Source organism: Mustela lutreola, chromosome 6 (genome assembly GCF_030435805.1).
Source record: "Mustela lutreola isolate mMusLut2 chromosome 6, mMusLut2.pri, whole genome shotgun sequence".
Lineage (NCBI taxonomy): Eukaryota > Metazoa > Chordata > Mammalia > Carnivora > Mustelidae > Mustela > Mustela lutreola.
In genome coordinates this window covers 150,025,626-150,044,517 of record NC_081295.1, presented here as the reverse complement: position 1 = coordinate 150,044,517, position 18,892 = coordinate 150,025,626, and the positions used below count along the sequence as shown (strand labels likewise).

Below are 18,892 nucleotides of genomic sequence, written 5' to 3'. Positions count from 1 at the left end.
TGTAACCCCACCACCCTCTCCCTACTCCCCTAACTTTTTATTTTAAAACTATTCAAACCTACAGAGAAATTTTCAAGAAAAGTATGAAGAGCAGCCATATGACTTAACCTTCACCTAGAATCACTGGTTGTTCACATTTGGCTTGACGTCTATCAACTAAATTTTCATTTCAGTCTTGAACCATTTGAAATTACTTGCACTCATCGTGACACTTTATCTATTAATACTTCAGCCTCCGCCTGACAATAAGGACATTCCCCAGCACAACCACAGTCCAGGAGCAGGGCATTTAAAATTTATGCAACATGATTATCTGGTAAAAATATCTGTACTGTTTCCCTCAACTGTCTCAATAGATGTCATTACAGCTTGACGTTCCCCTTAGGAAATTCAGTAGGGAAATAGGCATGACATGTTGGTATTTCTCTGTAGTCTCCCTTGAGCTCCCATCCCTTTTTCTCTTTGATGCCAAAAAGACACTGGAGCGAAAGTCATGCAAATATGTGGCTCCATCTCTAAGATGGTGAGAAAGAGGATTGTGACTGCTTCTGAGTCTGGTGTCGTCCGAGACTCATAAATGTATACACTGATGTTAGTGGTGCTGAAAAACCGGGGAGTCAACAATGTCTAGAACTGTCTGACAACCGAAGGCCTCCTGAGGTATTTTCGAAGCACAAGAATGAGAAGACATAATTACCTAGTTCCAGGGAATTAGTCCCACGTGGAGAAGCTTTTCCTTTTCCTGTTTCTGAAGGAAAGGCAGGTTTCCCTTCGACCCCGCAGGGAGCCTCTTCTCATACGAATGTCCATGCACTTTTGAACTTCCACTAAGTAAATCTTGTAAAGCTTTCAAGAGTTAGGACATCTCTTGCTTATATGCAAAGGCACTGAACACTGGGCCATCTAGAATGTAAGACGCCTAAGTGGAGATCGTCTTGGATTTTTTGAATACTTCCCAGGACCTCATAAGCCGTATGAGGGCACTTAGCTAGTATCGTCAGTCTCTGAAGGTGCCCAAACTCCAACCAGTGAGAATGCAAGACTGTTCCTAATTAGATGCTTTGGAGTGTTATGGCTGGTAATGATTCTGTACATGACAGAACCCTGTTACCATGTAAGGGTGTATTGTTTTTGTACATAATGTTATTTATAATTTTTAAGAGTTAGAAACATCCTTCCATTGAAATGCTCACTTAAATCTTTATAAAGGCCAAATAGACATCTTTAAAAACCATCTAAAAAGAGAATAACAACAAAAAAAAAAATTTCGAAGTTGGCTTTAAGTTTGGCTTTCTAGAAGGAAAAATAAACGTATCAGCTGGAACACAGACTTGCCTATTATAAGATAATGGACCGTGTTCCTCTGATCTGTGCCCCCACAGTTTAATTAATAATGGAAGAGGATTAGCCTGTAATACTTGTGAGATGAAGCCTGGCATTTTAAAGTTTTATCTACCATGTTTGTGTTGGGTGGTTTTGTGGGAACCAAGAAGAAAAATGTTCTGTTCAAATCCGTTTCACTTAGCGGATGAGAAAGTCTTGCTGCAGCCTGTCAGCTGGAACGTTAAGAAAAGAATTAAAATAAAATAAAACCCCTCCTTTTATTTTTCAAATCAGCCACCACAGACCAGAGGCTTTACCTGAAAGGACCCTTACCTAGGTAGCCAGTGTTGTAGACAAAGGCCTGAGGACTCTTGCCACTGTATGACTTTCAGGCAGTCAGGACAGTGAGTCTGTGGGACACTAAAGTCATGAAGTGACCCCTAACCAGTGCGGCCAGGGAAAACCCATGTGGCTGGCAGACAAGTGAGGAAAACTTGTCTTCCCATGAGCTCTCCGGTGGCCCTGGCTTGGCGAGGGTGGGGTGGGAGGGGGGAGAAGTGAGAGGGAGGGATCAAGAGAATAGGAACTGAATTATTTACAGACCTCATGGACCGCGATGCTTTCTGGTTTGCTTGTTAAAATTTATTTATTTCAACAAGCTTTGCTTAACTAAGCCATGAAGTACCTCAAGTGGTTTTATTACCCGTGTGTTTAGACTGACATTGTCAGTCTTCCTGTCCGTATGCCTCTTCCGAGGGGGAAAAGCTCACGGGAGGGAAAAAAAAGGTGCCTTCATTCCACCTGGTATGCCTTGGAAAATCAAAGTAGTTTTATACAGGCTTCTCTAACTAACTGCAACATTTTGTAGGTTTCCAGGGTTCATTTTAAGATGAATGTAACATTCATCTTCATGCTTATGTTGGTTTGGTTGACAGGTCTTCTCGTAGGAAGAAGGTTGGGAAGAGCTGAGTATTTGGCAAATATGGAGAATATGGCGGGGTGAGGGGGAGGTCAGTTCCTTCTAAAGAGTTGGGAGGTGGGTCTCTATCTTGACCTTTATCTGTTTGGGATCACTTGATCCCCTGACAATGCTACAGCTGAATCCCAGAGATGCACCCACAGGACTTCATCCCATGTAACCTTCTGCCTTACCCTCTCCACCAAAAGAAAACTCAGAGAAAGGTATTTCTTATTACTTATTTCTCTTCTGCAGTAAAATTTTATCTGTTCCAAGTCCCATTCTTCTTATCCAGGAATTACACTGGAAAAGAGTGGCAGTAAATGATTAATGAATCAACAGTTTCCCATAAGGTACCGATGGACTAGGAATAGATCAGTAGCTTCTGTCTCCAGAATTCTGCAACTTTAATGGAACTCTACAAGATACAATTGATACTGTGTTTTACATTAAAGACATGTGTGGTTTAGCAAGGACAGCATGGGGGAAACAAACAAACAAACAAACAAACTACAATTACAAACATGTAGAAGGCGGTCACCCAGACATTAAGGAACTCAGAATAGCAGTAAGCACCTGCCATGGGGTCCCAAGACCATGCTTTTCTAGCACCGGATTGGATCTTAGAGTCCAAGGCCAAGTTCATCCCACAGGTACTATGCGTCTAGCTGCAAAGGTTGAAGCCAACCCAGTGGAACGTGATGTGGGCCATCACGGTGCTGCTCTTCCCAGACATTCGGGACCCTCCACTTTGTTCCCGAGAGTCCTATCCTTACGCTACATTGAATACCATGGCTCTTTATACTATTGGTGGGGATTAGTGGGATAATCAGCGTAATTGACCCATTCTGATCCTGGGCATCATGTCTCAAGGGGGATCTAGGCTCAATACTCTATTATAACTGGTTTTTAGTTGTCATCCAGATGGATAGCATGGGGCTAGCCTAAGCTGAGCATCTAAACTTAGCACATGATTGCAAGGGCAGGCAGAGACATGTGAGCTTAACAGTAAGTCTAAAATTTCAAGGTACCGTGGAAAGGTAGATAGCATTGTACAAAGTCCACTTCAAGTCCACAATCTAGAGAAGCCAGTAATCAGGCAAAAGAAGAGCCATGGAAAGCTTGGTGGGGGAAGGTCTGAGAGGGAAGATGCCTTAAAGAAGTATAATAAACTTAGTAATTAGGGACTGGATAAAAGCATAAACTTAGTAATTAGAGACTGGATAAAAGCATAAAATCATTGGGGGACCTAGAAGAGATAAAGAAACCCAATTTGGGAGAGTTATAACTACCGAATTTGCAATGGGACCAGCAAGATAGATTTGACACGGCTACCCCAGGAGATCTTACCTCCTGTTTTCCTTAAAATTAGTCCTGAAATTTGGAAGAGAAAGAGAGAGAGTGTGTGTTTTCAGTCAAAAACGTCAGTTGCTACATTAAAAGCAAAGGAAGATGGATATGATATGGATATATATGGCATCTATTACAGAATCCAAACATATTTATTTGGGAATTAGGGTTTTGTGCCTTATGTTCTGCTTTGGAGCTGGGGTCAGGTTTTGCGGTCTCCCCGAAATCATAGCTGATGGGTGAAAAAGAGACTATGTGCTATGGGCCCACTCCAATAAGTGATGTTTTGGATCTCAAGTCCCTGGCACCTCTTTCTGGACTAGAGGTGTAAGTGAATTTCAGAGCCTAGAAGGGATGGCCTCATCAGATGAATATGCCTTCTACAATTCAAGGGACAGGTTCATCAGGCCGAGCTTTTCTGTGAATTGGTCCCACCCATCTCATGAGAGGTGGGTCTTGAGAAGCAGAAAGATCTGGAGAATCAGCAGTTTCTTTGGTTTCCAAGAAATGTCTCCACCCTTCAGTTGGTTCCGAAAATAACAGTCTGTTTCCCTTGAAAAGGGAATGCATGCTGAGTTCTCTTCTCAGCTTATAAATTATGCTGTATTAACACTGGCAACAGTTTCGTTTTCGCTGTGTAAACATGAGGCAGCACAGAATGGGAAGGGGGTTGGAAGGGCCGGATGCCAGGCCCCAGCAGAGATGCGTGAGCTGCAGTTCCAGTGCTGGACGGTGTTCGTGCTAACATGAAGGGTGGCTTCCCTAGCACCTGTCTCCAGCGGTCAGGCTTTTTTTTTTTTTTTCCCCCCATTATGAATACCCTTGTCATCTAGGTTGGTTTAGTGCTAAGTGGGTACACGGTTCAATAAATGCTGTGATTGGAATAGCTCTGAGAAGGTGCTTTACAAAAATGTCCCATGGCTGGCCACTGGTCTGAGAGTCTATCACAGGTTCACTTGATGGGGTTCTGATGTAATATTTTCAAAGTTCTCTCATGAACCATAAACACTCTATAGATGGTATGACATATTTATTTCACTAATTCTTTTATTGAGCCAGCAAACACTTATAAATCTTCTGTTATACTCAGGGCACCATGGTCCCAAAATAAAGTTTCCGTTGCCATTACTGGCCATGAACAAATTCATCAATGATGCCAATCAGCTGACTTGGCGAGTGCAACACAGGGTAACTAAATGTCAAGTGAAGACTGAGGTCCAGGGAAGACCTTCTAGCAAGATCCTCAGCAGCTCAGCGCAGAATGAGCATAACGTTGGGCTGAAGGGAAAGGGCCGGGGTGTCACACAGCAGGACAGGACAGTAGGCAATGGACAGTGGAAAACAAAACTCAAGTATGAGGTTTTTTAGAAGCTTCTCCAGGGGAGTATTTTCAGTCTGTTCAAAGATAGAACACGATCAGTTTTGATTTCTGCTGCAGGTGCCTGGAAATCCAACTCAACAAATAGATTTAAAGGATAGGGAAATCATCACTTATGCGTAAAAAATGCCAGATGTAAGAGTGAGCTTAGGGTTGGTTGAATCAGTTGTTTAATAATTTCAGAACGGACTCAGTTCTTTCATTCTCTCTACCCAATAGTTTTATTAGATCCCACAGGTGATTCCTCAGTGGTCATGCGATGGTAACAAGCACATCCGGGCTCCAGTTAACATTCTCTGAAAAGAATTTCTCTCCTAACATGGACTTAAGTTCCTTCCCTTTGGTTCCAGTGAACCACCAGATTCAGGTGCCTAAAGGGGAAGGGCATCCACTGATTGATTTGTGCCTGAGTCTGTGAACCAGTCAGTAAAATGGACTTTGAGATTATGTGATGGACTTGAGGACTGATCAGAAATTAAAAATTTCTCATGGTTCAGAATGAGGAACTAGTAGAAAATAGGATGAATGATTTAGGAAGGCAACCACAATGTCCATGCCACAATTAATGAAGATGCTGTGATTGAGATAGGTGTAGAGGGCACAGACTTACCCTCCCCTCACTCACCTCTACCTTTTACACCCCTTTACCCTTCAAACACAACTTTGTACTTTCTTGAAGACTGTAGGATTCCAGTTTGAAACCACGGTCAGAACAAGGGCAGCATCAACCCAAGGAATCCTTTGGGTGTGGACACTGAGTAATTTCCTTCTCTGAGGGCTTAGAAATTCTGAGCTTTCATCAAAAGCACCAGATGCTCCTTTAGCTTTAGTCTGTCATATAAACTCTTTCTTGTCTATAGAAGGGGAAGTAACCCCAATGGTTAGGTTGTTCCTGTTGAAGATACCAGTTGGAAAGTTCCTGGCCAAAACAAAGCGAAACAACGCTGAATTCCATGAATGATAATTTCTTTAAAAAGATAAAGTCATATAAGAATCCAAAGTAGGGGTGCATGGGTGGTTCAGTCAGTTAAGTGTCCAACTTTTGATTTCTGCTCAGGTCCTGATCTGACCTGAAGGTCATGACATCAAGCCCGGTGTTGGGCTCCATGCTGAGTGTGGAACCAGTTTGCGATTTTCCCTCTCCCTCTGCCCCTGCCCCTGACTCACACTCTCTCTCTAAAAAAAAAAAAAAATAAAAATAAAGAATCCAAAGTAGCATCTTATGTTCATCTAAGAATATTCTATCTTTCATGTGCACTACTAGGAAGATTTTTAGTTTGATTTTTTTTTTTTAATGTTTAAATTGGCCAAAAGAATTAAAGGAGAAAAACAATTTGGATGTTGATTCTGACATACTTGTTTTTAAAAATGTAGTTTTATTTCTTTGAAATCCTATTTTATAAGTGCAGGCATGATTTTCAATATCCCAAAGCATGTGCATTGGCACCTGTAAGAAGCACCACTTAAACCAGCAGGAACCATTGAGCTTGTCCCAGGAGACCGTGAACTCCATGTTGATACTCTCATGGTGAACTTCACACCAGGGACTATGATTTTTTCTTTTTTACATTTTGAGAAATCTCTTGGGAACTTTGGTTGACTTTGGTTGACCACTAAGATGAATGAAATACCTTGTCTATTCTAACACCATAATTCAATGCTTTTCTTCTGCTGCCTGAGTATCCTCTTTGCACAACCTAATAATAGCTTTTGTCCCAGATGGCACCTTCTAATGGGAAAGAAGTCCTGCTGGCCATCCACCTCTTTGCTCTCCACTGTGTTCCATGCGCTTTCCTCTGGACCACTGGATGGAACCCTACACTGACATTCCCAGAACACCTCGGCCAACCTGCTTCGAGGTAAGTTCTAAAACAGAAGGCACTAATGTGAGGTTGAAGGGTCAGAAGGAAGGAAATACCAGATTGTTCCCATTTCTCTCTGCCTCATAAGGTCTCTTTTGCGTCTTATCAGTGGCATCCGCTCCCACCAGTCAGTGGGAGTTCCCAGCTCCTACCAGGCACGGCTGCTGCCATTCCAGCTCCCCCAACTGAACTATTTGGATGCAAAGTCTGACATACTTGATTGAATAATGAGATTGATTTCTTGGGAATGACATTTTCGAAGAGCACTCATGGATCTCAGCTGTGACCTCATGATGTGCAGGCGTTGGCCCTGCCATCAGCACTGAGGTCCAGGTGACACTGTCTCCTCTCCTGTCCCTCTAGCCGTAAGGCTGGGTAAGAACTTTCTGTTGTAACTGCTCACCTTCCTTCCCCCGCTGCCCCTCCCGCTCTTCCGGTGGCATTGACATCTACCGTCGTTACATCCTCCCTGTGGCATTACCTGGCCCAGGTCTTGTTTCCTTAGTTGGAACCTAACCATCACCGTAGGAAATGATTTCTCTTTCTGATAAGGAGTGCTTTGGAGACGCCCACCGTGCTTCCGCACAGTACTACAAATGATGGTGGCATTCTCTGGAAGTGGACTCAGCTCATGCAACAGTCCTTCTTATTTTCCTTTGTCTCTTTTATGAGAAATTTAAAATTTCCATCCATAGATTCAGTGTTTTGCATGGATGCTTGTCCACATGTTGGAGTGGTAAGCAAGTTCTTAAGGAATTGAAGCCCTCTGTGTATCAAATAGCGCTGGAGCTGTCAATGTGGCAGAAGCGATGCTGTATGGAGTCCTTCCTGTCCGTCACCTCATTTTGGTCTTCATGTCATTGTCTTTCAAATTTCATGTTAAGTGGTTTAAGGGCTTTCATTGTCGGTATTGCCAGAAGAATCCTTTTAATCCAATTTACAGTTGAGAAAGCCGAATAAACAAACTATGTCCCAAATTGTGGGCTATCTCCCAGATTCCTCATCTAAAATACTGGTGCACATTAAAAGGTATGCATGACGTGTAGTTGCTGACGAAAGGAAAGATCGGTTGGACTAAAGGGCTCCTGAGAGGGAGTCCTAGTTGAGTAAGTCTGCAGCTTTGGTTGAAAATCCCCAGAGGGGTCTCAGGTCCAATTACATGGAAGCGGAAGCAGAAGTCTCTGGCAGGACGGGAAATGCTCTGGGGTCAGCCATCTTGAACGCAAAGGTGGGATGGTTGAGTGCTTGTCTGAGTTAATTACCAGTTAAATCACTGGGTGGGGTTAGCAGGATATGCATAACTCAGGTGGGTCTTCATTTGCTCATAATGACTTTGGTCTTTTCCATAGCAAACGCAGAAGCCAAGCGTGCTATAAGGAGAAAGAAAAACATCCATAATTACTGTTTTTTAATGCAGCAGACAGAATCACTAGCTGTAATGTTTTTTAGAGAAGGAGTACAAGTTTCCCCTTTATTGCTTTTTAAGAAGGACTCAGGAAAAGCTCACACTAGACAATCTTGCATAGCACTGCTGATAAAAAAAAAATTTTTTTTTAAATAAATAAGTAAATAAATAAAAGAGCCAAGGTTGGTGGGGTATAGAGAGGATTCCCCACTCCTTCCTCAGAATACACACACACAAAGAAAGAAAGGAAGGAAGGAAGAAATCGACACAAAGCAAATTAAACAGAAACACAAGCAATCATTCTCTCCTACCCTATACACAGAATAACAGAAAAATCTGTGTTTTGTTTCTCAAGGTATAGAAGAGAGAATCTTTTTTTTTTTTTTGAATATGCTTTCAAATCCTTGGGGACTTTATAATTTATCAAGAAAGACACATTCTTACTAATGAAAGGTTACTGACCTTCATGAATGTGACAGTTCAATTACAGTCCATTCATATGCAGAGCAGCGTTGATAAAGGATTTGGGGAATGTGACTAGCATAGCAAAGAAAGACAAATGTCTAGGAAATTATTATTAGTTTTTAAAAAAATTTTTTAATTGCGAGGCAGGAATAATAAATAAGATTTGCTCAGGTAGGAGAACCTTTTCTTCTTGGGTGCCAGCAGCCCATTAGATTTGCTTCAGTGAGTATGCTGGCTCTTTCTTTCTTTTTCCTTCTTAATATTTCTGGCTTTTAATCCTCTGAACTGCTAAACCTAACAAATCAGCAAGCCCTTGGGGTTCTGAAATCACGGTTTCAGTTTTTCCCCCTACTATCCCTTTGACTGGCAGGGCAAGCTGGAACGTGTCTTAATGTTATTTTAAGTGTTTGACTACTATTTAGATGCAGAAAGGTGGAGAGTTATAACTCAGAGTGTTACATTTCGCTCAGCCACACACATACATGAACTCAAGCCCAAGCTCACGGGGAGGCAGGCCCCCTCCAGGACAGCAAATAGCTACGCCTGATTCTGGCTAGACTTGCTGGAGCCGGCCTGAGCCAAACTTGGGCGACACCTGCGAGCTGCTGTTTGCTGAGCTCCTCCAGGTGTGGGAAAGAAAATCAGATTGCCACTTTGTAAATCAGCAGAGAGTGTCCCCCAGCCAGAGATCTCTGGAATACACCAGAACCAGTTTCAGCCCTGCCCACCCCTCCCCACAACTGCTTGTAAAGAGATTTTCCTCTGACAATAAACTTTTCATTAAAAATAGGACAACATTTAAAATTCTTCTTGGGATATAACCAATATAAATATTTTAAATAATTTTGAAATGTACTCATTATTTTCATTTTTAACACTTTACCTTGGAAGTTAACATCAGCCGCATAGGTGTGTGGAATGAGTTGTTGAACGGTAAACCTGATGGGAGGTTCAAAGAGAACGTACGTGTCCCCAACACCCAGCACACTGCCTGGCACGTAGTGATCATTTGACCTTTGTTGAATGAACCCCTTTTCCTATGCCATTTCTTTCCCACTCCTTGGTGTTTGGATAAGCAATATGGTCTAATTATCAATTATTCCTCTAAGAAATTTATCTGCTTTAATGTGCTCTTATAAGGTTCCTCCTCCTTCTACCATTCCTGAGCTCAGCATTTGGCTTTAAATTACTTTCAAACGTGTCCCATCTTTGAGCATCAATCTACTACAGAGGGTTTTGTTTGTTTGTTTGTTTGTTTTGTTTTGTTTTTAGTGAGAGAGAGAGAGAGAGGATATGAGCCCAAGCTGGGGGTGGGAGCAGAGGGAGAGACAGAGAATCTTAAGCGAGCAACCCACTGAGCATGGAGCCCAGTGCCGGGCTTGATCTCACAACACTGAGATCATGACCTGAGCCGAAATCAAGAGTCTGACAATTAACTGACTGAGCCAGGGAGGCACCCCTAGAAGGCATTTTTTTTTTTTTTAAAGATTTTTTATTTATTTATTTGACAGAGAGAGATCACAAGTAGATGGAGAGAGAGGCAGGCAGAGAGAGAGAGAGGGAAGCAGGCTCCCTGCTGAGCAGAGAGACCGATATGGGACTTGATCCCAGGACCGTGAGATCGTGACCTGAGCCGAAGGCAGCGGCTTAAACCACTGAGCCACCCAGGCGCCCCAGAAGGCATTTTTTTAAGGGAAAGAATTTGAATAAGTAAAAATAGGAGAACGGATATAAGCGTCAGGTCTGTGTCTTCCTAAAACTGAAGAAGAATAACCCTTCTCTGTTAGACATTCATGTGTGAAATCGTACCTGACCCGTAGGAAACTTTCCAACAGGCAATGAAAGATACCCAAGTTGGGGCTGTTGAGTGTAGCATAACTCTGTTGCTCTACGTCTACCGCTCTTGAGCAATATTTTGGAATGCTTTCTTAGATCTCTTTGTAAATCAGTATGATGGGAGTTTGCACAGGATGTTATTCAAATAAAATCATCTCAAAGTACTATTTTCTTCTTTCAGAATATCCCATTTCAAAAAATATTTATCATTTAAATACAGTGCCCTAAGAAATTGAAGTATTTGGGGAATATAATAATTTAAAGACAACTGGTAGCCAAACACATAGACTAGCCAGGGCAAATATTTTAGTACGTGTCTCTTCCAGTTTTTAGGTTGTCCCATGGATAAAATGACTTATTTTTTTATTAATTATTTTTATTGACATATAATTTATTATCTGCCCCAGCGGTATAGGTCTGTGAATCATCAGGCTTACACACTTCACAGCACTCACCATAGCACGTACCCTCCCCAATGTCCATCATCCAGCCACCCTCTCCACGCCCCCTACCCCCCAGCATAGGAAAGGATGAGATAAGGAATGCTGTATCTCACACACACACACACACACACACGTGTGAACAGACATACGCACACACAAATACACACACTTTCTATACTAAGAAATATGTTAGGTAGCAAGGGAATTAACAGTTTGACAGTAAAATCCTTTTAAATTTTGAAGTAATTTTTGCCACTTAATAAACATGGTTATATATACTTTTAATTAAAGTTCTATATGAGCTTTATTTTTCAAACTTAATTTTTGTTGAGGTGTCTTATTCATTCTTGCATAATCCAAAGAACATAGCGGTATGTTAAAAGGTGCTCAAAAGAAATTTCTCTCAATTACTGTTGTTCTATTTCAGCCCTAGACACATTCAGAGCTCTGAGTATAATTTTTGGAAGTTTGTCAGTTCTGGCTCAGTGCTCTGGGAAGGGGAATTTGGAAATTTGAAAATAGAAACCCAAATCAGAGTCTCATGTTTTATACCTCTTGATATTGTTCTTGATATCTAAATATTATTTTTCATTTGTTAATTTTTCATATCACCCAGAACCACTATTTAATTATTAACAGGCTTCCTTTGTGCAAATGCTATGTATTTTATATTCTGTGGATAAAAAACATATTCACATATAGAGATGGGAAGTGGTCTGCGTGACCCCAAAATCTTTTCGCATACCCAATTTGATGCTATAGCCGTACATACAATTAGCAACAAGTAACAGGGAATCTAACCCAAAATGGCTTAAATAATAAGCAGATGTTATTATCTCGTGTAACATGTGATCCTGGGCGGGGTGGCTCTGGTGTCCAGTCATTCAGTAATTTCAGTAATTCAGAGTATCACAGAGGATTCGGTTTCCATTGTTTTCATCTTCTGCCCTCAGTGGGTGTGTTACTTCTCCTCATAGTCTTGAGATGGCTGCCCTAGTTTCAGGCATCACATTCATGTATTTCAAAGTCAAAGGTCAAAATATGGTTAAAAAAAAAAGAAAAAGGAAAAAAACCCCTGTGTTTTCCTTTGGACACCTTTTAAAAGCTAAGAACTGTTTCTCTGAAGCTCTGCAGGGATCTTACTTTCATATTTCATTAGCCAGAGCTGGGTCACCTGGTTCTTTCTAAACAGATCACTGATAAAGGAAATGAAATTACCTCAATTGATTTAGATAAATCATACTTTATTGGTGGTAGGGGCTGTCCTTTGCTCAAAGACATGGCTACATGGGTAAAAAAAAAAAAAAAAATGTATCTCAACAAAATTTGGTTTCCTCAGCAAAGATGGGGAAGAGCATTGGTAGAGTCTAACCCATGAAGGCAGTTATAACGGGACTATCTCATGATCACCAGGGACGGGGAGAGAAAGACAGGGAAACACTGAAAGGGGGAAGTTGGAGATGAATGGAAAAAAAAGAGAAAAAAATAGTAATCTTGTGTATAGCAGGTGTTCGATAATTGCCAATGACAGAAAATGAATGAAATACAATTTACAACAAAGTTAATCTGACACATATTTAATGATACGTGTTTTTCCATGACATTTCAGGCCAATAGTTTAGTAGTCCACATAAATAACTGTAATTAGTACTACTTTTTGACAGATCTTTATAGCTTTTAATCTTCTGTTGTTAATTAACTAGTTTAAGAACACACATCAATGTTCAGAGGCTCTTTTTTTTTTTTCACTCATCTTACAAATAGTTGAACTTTAATCATATAGCCCCTGACAAGTGCCAGATCAATGCCCCAGCACTTGGACTAGCTCTTGTTCCCTCTGTGCTTCCCCCTTACCTGGTCATGTCCCCTCACTTCCTCAGAGAAGTTTCCCGTCCCCTCACTTCCTCAGAGAAGTTTCCTGCTGCAGACAGAATGTGTCCGAGTATTAGGACACATCTGACTCCATCAGATCTTCAGAAAGCAGAGCAGTGAAAACTGGTAGTAGGTCTCTTCCAATGTTGGTTAGAAGGGAGCACCCAGAAAGCACAGTTTGAAGATTCTTAAGAGGTTTCTACCATGCATTAGCAGAAATGCTACTAGATAATAAATTGGGAAACCTGGTTTTTCTTGGGCCAAATCCTTTCATAATTAAAGGACCAAAATGAACCTTAGATGTAGAAGGAGAACCTGGGAATAACTGGTGAGGAGTAGGGTTCCTTCCAGCTCTACCTTCAGTGATTCCTGTTTGCAATTTTGCTTTAGGCCAGAACAGTTTAATTCAATTATGAGCAGACACATAGAAATTGTATTGGAGGTAATTTCACATATTACTAGGAACATTGATTTTAATTAGTTAAATAGCATCCTAGAAATTTAGGTAACTTTCTGTATTTTCGTGCTGCCAATAAAGGGCTCTAGTCTAGTAATGGGCTCCATCAACTCTTACAATAATCTAAATATGCACTAGCTCCTTGAGAAAAGGTAAAGCGCTCTATGTGCTATTCTTGTTTTCTTTTTGGAGCTCTCATCCCAAACTTGAAGAATTTTATTTATTTATTTATTTATTTATTTATTTTAAAGGTTTTATTTATTTATTTGACAGAAAGGGAGATCACAAGTAGGCAGAGAGGCAGGCAGAGAGAGAGGAGGAAGCAGGCTCCCTGCGGAACAGAGAGCCTGATGCGGGGCTCCATTCCAGGGCCCTGGGACCATGACCTGAGCCGAAGGCAGCGGCTTTAACCCACTGAGTCACCCAGGCGCCCCAAATTTGAAGAATTTTAAGCCAGTCCAAAAAAAGCTAAGATCAAATGTGATGATGTTTTATTATTATTATTATTTTTTTTTTTTTTTCTATTGGTGGCGTAAGGACCCCCCATCTCCGCCTCTACCTCCAAGAGAGCTATTGGGACCATGGGCTTCTTTCCCAGAGATACTCTCAACAGTTTTAACACCCAGAATCGCAGCCTGATTCTGCCAGCGATTCCACCTGTCTTCTTGTCCCATTATTTCCTTGGGGGAACCAAGGAAAGTGGGAATCCTGGAGTCACAGATTTCTCTTTGATGCTCTGCTCTCACTTTGGCAGGAAGAGTCTGAGGTGAGAATTCTAGGCTTCCTGCAAGGAAGAGCTCAAAAATGGTCATCTGCCTTCTGGAGTCCCCTGAGCCCATCTGAGCTATCACGGAGCAGCCTGGGAACAATTACTCCAGAGTTCCACTTTCAACACCAGAACACATGCGCTTATCCGATATGCTGTTCCAAATGCCAAGCTTTCCAGAAGGAGAGTCAATCCTTCCTGTCTCCACTCAGCCCTGACCTTCTAAAACCTGTGCAGATTGTGAGGCCTCTTCTGCCAGGATCTTCCTCTGTCCTGAGCTGTTCTCAAGTACCAGATTTTACATTTATCTACTTTGCTGATGCAAAGGAACTGCGAGGCACATAAATTTCTCTGGGAAGGTTAAGCCCAGGAGCATAATTTCTCCTTTCTTTATGCTTGTCTACTCTTCAGAAAAGGTGTTATTACCAAACATAGTTTCAAGGGTGGAAAATCTGAAAGGATGAAATAATCGTAACATCTTGGGGAAAAAACTGTGCAAGAAGGAAAGGGAGATATGTTAGTAAATATTTGTTAACTTTCACACATTTTACTTACTGTTAGAAATATTTTGCTTCATCTTGCTTGATTGTAATAAAATATGCACTCTAATTGGAGGAGATATGCTTACTATATCCAACCTCAGGGTACGCTTTGCAAAATTAATTAGAAATTGGCTAGTGTGACTTGGTGAGACTTGGTTGTATTTGCTGAACTTGAGATGGGAAATTTTCTTTTGTTTCTTTTAAGCAAGATTCAGGTGGCTCAATAAATGCCACTTAACTGGGGCAGACTTGATCAGGGAAGTTGCTGAATTGGGAAACCAATTAAGTCTAATGATAATTAGCATGTGCTGCTGTTTAATTGGGATAGGTGGTCCATTGAGTTGGTAACACTAGAGGTAATTAAATGATGCTCTTGGAGGATAAGAGATAGAGTCTTCTTGATGCTTTAAAGACTGAAGGCAATTTATTTCCTGTCTTGATCATGCTTTTGCTGGTTGAGCAAAAACTCAATTTCCAAATGATGCCTCCGAAAGTTCTGATTTGAAAGCTCCTTATTTGTGTGCGTGTGCGCGCGTACACACACACACACACACACACACACATATCTTCTCTCTCTCCCTCTCTCAGTGGACTGTAAAGGAATGAAGAATTATGCATTTTTTCAAATGCAAAGAATGAGACAGAGTTGGATTCAGAGTCACCACCATTTGGTGACTGGACACAGATAAGAACATGGGACTTCAGTATTTGACCCTGGTGATTCAGCACGGGGGTGTTCATCAGTTGACCGTCAGGTTCAGAGAGGTTCAGCAGAGCAGTGGGAAGAGCATACCTGGGAGCCCAGGTACTTGCTCACAGCCCTGCTGCTGCCATACAGAGATAAGACACTTTGCCTCTCTGGGCTTCAGGCACCTCTTTTATTAAATAAAGGTGTGGGACTGAATAGTCACGGAGACCCCTTCCAGCTGTAAAAACAAAAGTACCTCAATTCAGTTGCCTTATTTAAAAATTGTTACTGTCTTCATTGTTAGCATGTATAAAGCCTTTCATTTATTAAGCCAGATCACTGGCAAAAAGGAATAATCATCTCTGGCTCCACATTAAAAAAAATATTATTATACAAGATATAGATGGCTGCTTTTTGTAAGATTGGGAGGGTGGTGGGGTGGGGGTTCATGGAAGGATTTTGGTCTGTGCTGTGAATAGAGCATACATCTAGGGCGAGATAGAGGAAATGAAAGAGATACTCCTGAGCCTGGACAGCCTGAAAAATACATGGACATGAAATAGCAAAGGAAAGTAGAAGAGAAGGAGATTATGGGGCTCTATGAAAGAGAGAAGAATGGGGAAGGCAGTGATGGCTAGGGCAAGGCAGTCACATAAGCTTGGGCACAGCATCGGGGAAGGCAGGAATGGAGAAATCAGGTTTCTGTGGGCAGGTGTATTCTAATAGCCATGACCAGACAGAATAGTAGTCGTTGGCATGGTCTGTTCTGCATTGTGTGGACTTAGATAGGAATTTAAGATTTCAGATCAAAAACGAGTCTCATCTATATTTTTCCTGTAAGAGTCAGCAAGCTATCAATTAATTGTCTGGACCAAGATACTCAATCATAATAGAAATGTGAGCATCCAGGCTCCCGTAGCTCCTTTTTCCCTTCCTTTCTTAATTCGTCTCCTTAGGCTCATCATTGCACATTCCTTCAAAGTAATACCGCCATCAATTCTAGATCAGTGATGACTCATGCTTATACTTGGAATACTAACTAAATTTGCAGAGTCCTGTACTTTCTTTTGAACTTGCAAACTGCTCTAAATGCCTCATTGATCTGCTAACTGTAAATTCTGTCTAAATATTTATTTTTAAGTCACAGTGTGGAGAGAAATATCATAGAAAGAGATGTAAACACATAGCTCAACATAGAGATGAGGATATAATCATCTCATATTTGGAAATAAAATGATATGCATCTGAAAATGTGTTTACTTTAAAAATGTATTTTGCTTCACTTCGTAGTCACCTCCTAGTTTCAGGCTAGTGCAAGGGCACGCTGAGGCTGCTTTACTCTCTATTCCTCTTTGTGCTAGGTTATCACAGGCAAACTTGTAAAAAGTCAGCAAAACATTGTCCCCCACAGTTTGGGAGAATATGCATGTGATTTATTGAAGAAGACACCTGCAAACACATGGAAATTGCCAGTGGACTTCTTCAAGTTCAGAAGTCACTGCCTTTGTGGAGGAGTTACCGACGGTGCTGCATCCAATAGGAACCTGGGGACATTGGCCCTAAGCTGCAGTGACCTGGGTCCCAAGCTCCACTGCATTTTGCTACTTCCTCTTTGTATGTCTCATAAATATACAGTCTACTTCCATGTTCGCTGAGCTTCATTAATTATAATTTTATTACTGGTGTGATCCTTGAAGAGAGAGACGTTTAGTGGGAAGACTTTGTGAATGAACATTTCCTTTCTTAAGAAAAAAACCTGCTCCATCTGGAATTAGGGGCCTGAGTATAAGTAAAACAATATTCTCTCCTTTAAGTGTGTTCTCATTGTCACGTGGGAAGTGCAATCTGGCGCACAGGGACCAGAACTTTAGGGGCAACTGCGTCGACTCTCCAGCCAAGCTCCCTTCGCTGGGGGGACAGAATAGTTCACTGCAACTCCAGCTTCGATGACCTTTAGACTCAGAATGCTTTACTGCTTGATTAAAAATGTACTCATGCTTAAAGGCAGATTGCTGATGGGGTTTATAATAAGGAACAAACACACAGAGATTTATTAGAGGTACTTTATGTAACCATTTTTCGGAAATATGATTTTGTTTGAGAAGTTACTAGAGGCCAGAATGACAACTGCTCTAAGTCTCTGGTAACTTCTCAGAATCAGTTCATGTGGAAATCACGTTGCACCTGAGCAAATATTGAAGGGTGTAGCCAAAGGAAGGACTCGCTTTCATTCTGCAACCACAAATATTACAATAGCTCATGCACATATTTTAGGATAACATTTTTTTCTTATGTGAAATCATTTGGCATGAAATTGCAGGATGAATTTTGGTGCTGTGGATAACCCGAGTCTTTCTTTCACAGTTACACCCCCAGGAGAATTAGAATATAACTGCTCGCAGGAAAACAAATGGGAAACAGAGCTCATCTCATGTCTTGCCACCTAATAGCATTAGTGGGATCATTATACAACATGATGGTGGATGGAGAAACACTATCTAGAAATTGATAAAAGCATTCCAAATCCGACTACAAAAATAGATGATAATCATAAAACAGAGCCAATATTTAAAGATTGATCACAGTAATAATAGTGTCCCGTATTGAGTATTTAATGTTCTGGGCACTCTCTAAAAGCTGTATATGGTTTCCACCATGTTCTCTTCACAATACTTCTATGAGACAGACACAGTTATTATCCCATTGCACCACTAAGGAAACGGCCACAGAGAGAGGAAGTATCTTATTTAATGCCATACAGACAACATGGTAGAACTAGGAGCCAAACTGAAGCAGTCTGATTCCGCAGAGCTTTCTCTGAAGCCATACATGACACAAATTCCTTAGATGTACTTGAGTTAAACATGAAAGTGGCCCTTATTGACCAGTGTTGGTCAAGCAGTCAGTAGGAAATGATCCCAAGTCCTCCCTGAGTGCGAAGACCACCCAAATGAACCACTAACTCTTCTGTTTTGCAAAGAATATGATAGATAGAGGGTAAAAACAAACTTTTGGAGCCCCAAACACCAGAAATACACATTTGGCAAGCTATCTAACTTTACGCGTATTTCCACATCAAATACCTATTTAATTCCCTGCTTTCAGTTCCCCAGAAATGGAATTTCTGGATCATATGCTAATTCTATATTTAGCCAGTCTTTCTTTCTCCCTCCCTTCCTTCCTCTTTCTTTTCTTTTTTTTCTTTCAACTGCCATGCTCTTTTCCATAGCATCTGCACCAATCTCCATTCCCACCAGCAATGCACAAGGGTTTCAGTTTCTCCATGTCCTCACCAACATTTATCGGTTATTGTTGGTTTTTGTTATTGTTATTTTAATAATAGCCACCCTAATGAATATAAAGGGGAGTGTCATTTGGGTTTTCATTTGCATTTCCCTAATGATTAGTGATGTTGAACATGTTTTCTTGTGATTGTTTGCCGTTTGTATATCTCCTTTGGAGAAGTATTCAAGACCTTTGCTCATTCTTAAACCAGGTTGTTTGTTTCTAGTTACTGTTGTCATGGAGTTGTAGAAATTCTTTATAT

General features: G+C 41.1%; 1 long non-coding RNA gene across 2 annotated transcripts in view; it reads left to right on the top strand.

Annotated features, from left to right (window-relative positions):
- The window catches only part of LOC131834793 (uncharacterized), a 164,136-nt gene that overhangs the window by 14,964 nt on the left and 130,280 nt on the right, over positions 1-18,892 (top strand). For both annotated transcript variants that reach the window (XR_009354943.1, XR_009354944.1), the window contains exon 2: positions 6,729-6,868. This is a non-coding gene — a long non-coding RNA (uncharacterized LOC131834793). The remainder of the gene's footprint in view (positions 1-6,728; positions 6,869-18,892) is intronic.